We start from the raw sequence: 8,637 nt of genomic DNA, 5'->3' as shown, positions 1-8,637 counted from the left end.
TCAAAAATCATGTACTGGACCAGCAGTTGACACCTACAGATCAAATATGCACCTTAGGAGTGTTTTAAAATAGTTGTTTAACCTTTTCTGCTCAGATGTCTAATGTTTCTACTACATTTGTCAGCTGAAGAGAATTCAGTCTTTGTTATCACTGCAGGAATTTTTGAGCTTAGTTTATGTTTATTTGTTATCATGATTCAATTATTGCAATGTGTTGGATGTGGTTTACCCAAGAAAAAGATTCAGAGCTTACTGCGCATTCAAAATGTGACTGCTATAGATTGTCAAAACCAGTGTTGTATAGTAACTAACCCCCTATTTAGCAAGCCACACAGCAATGCCGACATAGCCCACTCAAAGTGAATGGGCTGTGTCGGCATTAGTGCACGGCAGCCACTAACTTTGCTTAATAAACAGGGGGGTAAGTACAAGTTAACTAGTTACTGTACTTTTAAAAGTTTTGTTACTTTTACTTCCAAGGAAGTACAGGATAACCTTTGTTACTTTTACTGAAGTAATAATTGTGCCAATTTATACTAATTTTACTCAGTTACATCTGATGCTTGCAGTTTAAAATAAAAAGTAAAAATGGAAGGAGATGTAAATGATGATTCCTCAGTAAACCAAACGAAACAGCAAAACTGGGAACAGGATCTTGCTATTGCAAACTTTGTCACGCAAACAGTGGTTCATCTCATCTTAAACTTTGCTGTTCAGTGAGTATAAACTATAAGAACAGTGGATTTCCCTGTTAGAAACATAGAAACATGACGGCAGATAAAGGCCATATGACCCATCCAGTCTGCCCATCCTCTGTAACCCTTAATTTTTCCTGTTCCTAAGCGATCCCACATGCTTATCCCATGCCTGTTTAAATTCTGGAACAGTCCTTGACTCCACAACCTCCACCGGGAGGCCATTCCATGCCTCCACCACCCTTTCTGTGAAATAGTACTTCCTTAGATTACTCCTAAGCCTATTCCCTCTTAACTTTGTCATATGCCCCCTCATTCCAGAGCTCTCCTTCATTTGAGTAGAGGAGTACTTCAATGGAAGTAATTGAGCCAGCTGGGTTTTACTTCCATTGCTTTCAATGGAAAACAAAGGAAGTAAAACTTGGCTGGCTCAATCCGTCCTCCTTTTTCTGGAGCCATATGGTAACCCTATCTGTATCTAGCTCTGTGACCTCTCCAGTCTGCCTTTTTCCCTATTGTTGTTCTTCCTGTAAGCCAAGCCTCGCTTTGGTCTCCCTGCTTCTGCTTCATTTCCTACTTGTGACATCATCAGCCTACTCCTTTATAAGGACCCAGGGAGCTTTCCTACGTTGCCTTTGCAAGGGGTCTCTTAATTTGCCTCTGTGTTACCTGTATAGGTCATATCCCTGCTTGGCTTTGTTCCTGAGTCTTGCTCCTGTGTTTCCCTGAGTCTTGTGTTTCAATGCTTTGCTTTGTTTCTGTGTGTTTGCTTTTGTACCTTGATCCTGAAAGCCTGGCTCTAGAGCCACACCCTGCCCTTGGTGTCTGTATCTGTTTAACTCTACCCTTGGCTCCTGCTTTTTGTCTAGCCTGCTTTTGATACTTGCTATAGTTAAGCTCTGTGTTTAAGCCAAGCTCTGTGTTTAGCCAAGCTCTGTTCCTGTTTCCCCTGTTCTGTTTCCTGTGTTTGTAGTTCTTGTCTGTTAATTTTGAGAGTCTGTAGAAGCCAGCATTGTCCCTAATTACCTCACTGCTATGCAGCTCGGTCTGCTGCCTCTCAATCTGCCTGGCCTCTCCCTTTCCAGTTGTGGATGCTGGCAGGGGCATAGCCAGATGGTCAAATTTGGGTGGGCCTGAGCCCAAGGTGGGTGGGCATGGAATTCACATCCCCCCAATCCCCCTCTGGTTTGCTCCTCTCTCCAACCTTCCCTGCCCACAGACCCCAAATATTAAATACTTGAGCAGGAGGGGATCCCCAAACCCTGCTTCCTGAAGATTTCCTCCTCCTCCTCGAGCAGCCTACACTCTACCAAACGGCAGCCGGCAGTACTTGCCTCAAACTGATGCTGCTACCGGCTTGTCGTGCATGCTCAGTGCTTATGCATGTGCGAAAACTGAGCTTGTGCAGAAGGGCCGGTCTCCAGGCAAGTGCCGCTGGCTGACATTTGGAGGAGCGCAGGTGCCCAAGGAGAGAAAATCTTCAGCTGGCAAGGTTTGGGGATCCCCACTAGCCACAGCAAGAGTGTCACAATTTTGGGTGGGCCTGAGTCCAAAGTGTGTGGGCCCTGGCCCACCCAGGCCCACCTTTGGCTACGCCACTGGATGCTGGTAAGCACATTGCTTCTTTGTTTGTCTTCCCTTAGTCTGCTTAATCCTTTGCCTGCTATGTTTGCATCCTGGCTCTTGAGCTCTGTTTCTGCCAAGTCTGTTCCTGTTGTGTGTTTGAGCCAGGTTCTGCTCCTGCTGTATGTTTGAGCTAGTTCTGTCCCAGTTTCCTGCTAAGCCAAGTCCCTTTCAGTATCCTGTTTCAGCCAAGCCAAGTCCCTTTTAGTATCCTGTTCCAGCCAAGCCAAGTCCCTTTCAGTATCCTGTTCCAGCCAAGCCAAGTCTGTTCCAGTATCCTGTTTCAGTCAAGCCAAGCCCATTCCAGAGTCCTGTTCCAGGATCCTGAATCCTGTTTGAGAATCCTGAATCCTGTTCCAGCCAAGCCTGTTGGAGAATCCTGAACCCTGTTTGAGAATCCTGAATCCTGTTTCAGCCAAGCCTGTTCGAGAATCCAGAATCCTGTTCCTGCCTTGTTTATTGTCTTGCTTCTGTTATTCTTGTTGCCTAGCTCCTACCCTGTCTTGCCTGTCTAGTTGCGCTTTGTCTTGTCTCTTTCAGCCTAGTCCTGTCCGGATCCAGTCCTTGCCTTGTCCTTGTCTTGCCCTTTTGCGGACCCAGTTTTAATCTACTTCCGTGTTTTGCCTTGTCTTGCATTTTTGGGTCCCAGTCCCAGTTTTAATCCAGTTCCGAGTCTTGCCTTGTCCTGTCTGGGTTCCAGTTCTGGCCCTTTGCCTTCTTTTCCTTGCCTCATCTGGATCTGGTTCTTGTATTGTCCATTGTGTTTAGTTACCTCTGTCCTGCCTTGTTGAGTCTGTTAGTTTATCTTAGTCCAGTCTGTTCTGATTCCTGCCTGTGCCAGCCCAGGTGATTTGTCTGCCAATGCTCCGGCTTTGGTCCAAGGGCTCACTATTCCTGACAGTTGTGACAAAACCGTACCAGACAGCTCTTCTGCAATATCACTCACAAAGACGTTAAAAAGAGCTGGCCCTAGGACCAATCCCTGCGGTACTCCACTGATGACATCCTTTTCTTCAGAGCAAGCTCCATTTATCACTACCCTCTGTCTCCTACCATTCAACCAATTTTTAACCCAATCAGTTACTCTAGGTCCCATACCGAGGGCACTCAATTTATTTATCAGTCGCCTGTGTGGAACCGTGTCAAAGGCTGTGCTGAAATCCAAGTATACCACATCAAGCGCCCCTCCCACATCCAACTGTTTGGTCACCCAGTCGAAGAGGACAGTCAGATTCGTCTGACACGACCTGCCAATAGTGAAGCCATGCTGCCTCGGGTTCTGCATTCCATTTAGTTGAAAAAAATCTCACAATCCTCCTCTTTAAAAGCGTTTCCATTAGCTTACTCACCACCGAGGTCAGACTGACAGGTCTGTAATTTCCAACCTCCTCCTTACTTCCGCTCTTGTGCAAAGGAACCACATCCGCCCTTCTCCAGTCCACCGGGACCACTCCAGTTTCTAAGGAAGCATTGAAGAGGTCCGTCAGCGGAGCTGACAGAACTTCTCTGAGTTCCTTAAGCACTCTGGTTACTAGTCTCCAGCCAAACAGAACAGTGATGAGTTGGTCACTATAAACTGGAGATGCAGCTGAAGCTGGTAGCAGATCTTGGTGAACAGACATATGCCTCTACCACAACAGACTGCTCATCATCCCATGGGAAATGTTGCATTGGGGTAACTGTCCACTGGATTGATGAGTCTTTAGGGAGGAAGTCTACTTGTCTGACCTTAAGACTGAAGGATTCTCACACATTTAACGTTCTTATATCAATTCTCAAAAATATTCAAACAGAGTTTGCCGTCAAATGAAAGTTACTAGACCAACAACTGCAATGATTTGAACTTTGTGAAAGCCTTCTTTGTACGCAGACAGCATGACAATGATAATGAAAACAAATACAATTCAATACAATTCAATGCAATACAACAGAATTTATATTCTGCTATATACCAACAAAGGGGGTCTTTTACTAAAGCTTAGCTCGAGTTATCTGCAGCAAGGCCTATAGAAATAAAATGAGCCCTGAGGAGATAACTCAAACTAAGATTTAGTAAAAGACTCCCTAAGGTTCAATGCGGATTACAAGTTAAATAAAAAAAACCCCCAAAAAACTAGGCCATCACTAGGAAAATAATATAATAATTATGGTTATATTTGGACCAATCAGAATTATCTCAATATCAAAAGAACAAAATTACATTAAATAAATGGAAAACAGATAAGCCTTTAACAATTTACGAAAGCATAAATAAGATTCAACCAATCTCAACTCCAAAGGGAGGGAGTTCCAATATTGCACTAAACAGTAGATAATTACCCGAGCTATGATAGGACTTATACTTCACATACTTTACAGCAAACAACAATCTTTAGATCTAAGGGGATGAACTGGTATTCCTATAGTAAATAACTCCACTAGATAATCTGGAACAAAACCATAGACTAATTTGTGGATAAGTGTACAAAGCTTACATTTACATCGTGCTTCTATGGAAAGCCAATGGAGAGATCGCAGCAAAGGAGTGAAATGATCAAACTTATGTCTTCCACAAATCAATCTTGCAGCTGAATTCTGCAAAATTTGTAAATATTTTAAAGATGGCTGAAAACATGTGCCATAAAGCGCATTACAGTAGTCAACCTGAGACAGCTCCAGCGCCTGAACCACTACTTGAAAATGAGCTTTACTCATAAAACATTTGGGGTTCTTTTTACTAAGCGGCGGTAAGCCCAACGCAGGCTTACCATTCGCTGTACAGGAAGTACCGCCGGGCTACCATAGCAGCCCGGCGGTACTTCCGACCTCTAGCGTGCCATCATTTCCAGAGTGTACCCGGCGGTAATCGGGCAGCGCTGCATGCTGCCTGGTTACTGCCAGGTTAACATGGGAGCCCTTACTGCCACCTCAATGAGTGGTGGTAAGGGATCCCCCCACGAAATGGCCATGCAGTAAGTGCTTTACTTGCCACCCGGCCATTTCCTACAGGAAGACGAGACTTCCCTTTTACCAGTTGCGATAAAAGGGGGCCTCGGCGTGTGTGTAAAACACGCACCAATGCCAACATTGGCCCTCTTTTGCCATAGCTTGGTAAAAGGGGCCCTTGATGCGCTCGAGCTGTCTCAACCTGAAAAACACTTTCGGATATGACGATTTCTATTGATTTCTATTGATAACCTATTTGCTCTTTAAAAACCGTATAAACCCTATTTACTAAAAAACCTCTAAACCATTTTATGACATCTCCCACAATTCCTAAATTTTCCAATACATCCAACAAAAAAGCATGATTCACCAAAACAAAAGCAGATGACAGGTCGAATTGTAATAAAATGACTTGGTAGCCTTGAGACATGAAAACCCTAGCCTGTGCCAGCAATGAACTCAGCAATGTTCTGTTCTCACTTTGCTGCCTTCCTCAGCTTTCAATTACGTGGTACTATTTTAAAATGTTATATTTCTTTTTATATTTATTTGCTTAATTCTCAGGGCAATGTGCAAGAGTCTCTTTTCCCGTTGCCCTTTACAAAATTCTCTTGTTTACTGGCTAAATGTATTCAGTGTTTAAAATGCCTTATAAATTCTGTTTTAAATGTCAGGCAAACATTTCTCCCATTATTTCAGGTCACTCTTATCTCGTAAAAGGTTACAACACATACACAAGATTAGAGTTGCATTTGGGACTTCTTCCTGTACATAACTTTAATAATCCATATAATGATGCAGAAGGTGCAATATCATGTTATACTATTATGGTACATTTAATATTACAACTCTTATTATGGATTAAGGTATGTTTAAAAGTATTTATCTATCTATCTATCTATCTATCTATATCTCAAAGTGTGGGATTATAATATATACTGTCAAAAGAAAAGTCTTTGGAATAATACAGTAATCTAGTAAATGATGGCAGATATATTTTTTTGTTACATTTGTACCCTGTGCTTTCCTACTCATGGCAGGCTCAATGCGGCTTACAGGGGGCAATGGAGGGTTAAGTGACTTGTCCAGAGTCACAAGGAGCTGCCTGTGCCTGAAGTGGGAATTGAACTCAGTTCCTCAGGACCAAAGTCCACCACCCTAACCACTAGGCCACTCCTCCACTCAATATCATAATAGCTCATTCTATCTGTCCAGTTTAGATTTGGTCACTTTGGGTATATGCATATACAAACTCTGATATGCAATCTACGCCCAGCATGTTTTCTACCCAACCTTTCAACACCCAACACCCCCTACCACTACCCTCCACATCAGTCTCAAGTAGGCTCAAAATCAGCCACAGTGATTGCTACTACTATCTCTGCTAGAAGGCCACACCATGTCCTGCCATCCACAGCCATGGATCCCACAAATCAACACATAGTTTATAGTTTATTAAAGCTTTTTATACTGCATATATAAACCAGCAGTTCTCAGTGGTGTACAGGCTAAAAGTACAATTTTACTGAAAAGAACACCATAATCAAGATAGGAAAGAAGACAGCAAACAAACCGAAGCATTCATAAGAAAAGTACCAATTGAATAAATACAGGGTAACTGTTCATCCAGGCAATCAATTCTAGGAAGGACAATTATTATAGTCTCTCCGATGAATCCCGAGTGTGGGAATTAAAAGCAAGAGTACAGAAATGGGTCTTAAGTAAAGTCTTGAATTGGGGGTAGGAAAGTTCATTAGGAATAGAAGAAGCAAGAGCTTCAGGGAGATGAAGAAAAATGCAGAGTGCCTGGTGGTTTTGTAGCATGCCATTTTTGGATCAGGTAGGACTGAGCGATTTGAGTCTAGGGAATGGGGAGCATGCAGGATAGATAGGAAGGTTTAACCAAGTGATAAGCTCTGTATGTTGAACGAGAATTTTGAATAAGTTTCGGAAGCTAAGAGAAAGCCAATGAAGCTGGATAAAAAAGTAATGAGATCTAATGTCTTGGCTCTACAAACAGAACTGGTGTAACACGGGAAGTAGGGTAAGCATGGCGGGGGCCACCGACATTTGGCGGGGACACCAAAAGCTGCTGCTGCTTACCTGTGCACCAGCCCTACAACACAAATGGCCCTCCTTATCTACTTCTTTTCCTATCTGCCCTGCAGTTAAAGAATCATTTGTAGGAGGAGGACAGTCTCTTATCTCATCAGCGTGCTCCTCTGAGTCAGAGATGAACTCCTTCCTGTTCTGGAACAGAAAAATACACACTTCTCCTGAATGTACACCGCTTCAATAGCCTTCAGGTTTGCAGGTGGCTTATATATTTAGGTACAGTAGATAGTTCTGTTTCTGGAGAGCTCAGAATAATAAAATAAAAATGTTAAAGCAAAATATGAACCTGGGTCCCTTGGTTTAAACTTCACTGCACTAACTACTAGGCTGCTACACAGACCTGCTTTGCTAAGCATGATCATAATACCTGAACCTGTCATAGATCCTGGTATCCTTTTACAGTTTTACTTTAAGGGGAGAGGGAGGAGGACAGCAACCACTGGGGAATTAAGGAGGTGTCATGCCTTAATCCCTCCAGCGGTCAGTTAATCAGAGCACCTTTTTGCAGTGGCGTACCTAGGTTGTCTGCCACTCGGGGCAGGTTGCTGCTATGCTCCCCTCCCCTCCCAGTGCATCACCCCCTCCCACCGAAATGTAAATGCATCATTCTCATCATCTCGGGGTGCACGGAATAGTCACTTGGCTGTTGGCTCCGCTGGTCCCCTGCCCCAGAACAGGAAGTAATGTCAGAGGGGCAAGGAATCAGTGAAGCTGACAACTGTGCAATTGCTCTGTGCATCCCCTTGCTGCCTGCACCCGAGGTGGACCTCCCCCACCATCCCATCCTTGGTACGCTAGAGCCTTTTTGTATTCTGGATGTGACTGAAACAAATCTAATTTAGGACATTCTTTTTAGGCTTGAATGTTTCTTCCCGTTTGGTAATCACTATTTGATGTCCCTCTCTAGTCCCGTCCATAACACGCCTACTTGCTATTTGGACATCCCGCAGTGTTGGATGTCTCTTTTCTGCCTTTGCAAAATTGGGATTTGGACATTTCAAACACAGAGATGTCTATTTGGGCATTTTGAGACGTCCATAAGCTTCAAAAATAAGCTCCTTTACAGTTAAATCCCTTAAAAGCCAAATTCACAATGGAATATCACTTTAGTCCAGGGGTTCTCAATTCATTCGTTTGGACCCATCCAGCCAGTCTGGATTTCAGGATATGCTGAATCATGCATATACATGAAACAGATTAGCATGCACTGCCTCTATTGTATGCAAATTTATCTCATGTATGTTTATTGTAGAAAACTCAACTGGCTCAATGTGTCTCG

The sequence above is a fragment of the Microcaecilia unicolor genome, chromosome 2 (assembly GCF_901765095.1).
Source record: "Microcaecilia unicolor chromosome 2, aMicUni1.1, whole genome shotgun sequence".
Lineage (NCBI taxonomy): Eukaryota > Metazoa > Chordata > Amphibia > Gymnophiona > Siphonopidae > Microcaecilia > Microcaecilia unicolor.
The sequence above is the reverse complement of the archived record's forward strand: the minus strand, read 5'-3'. Positions refer to the sequence as shown.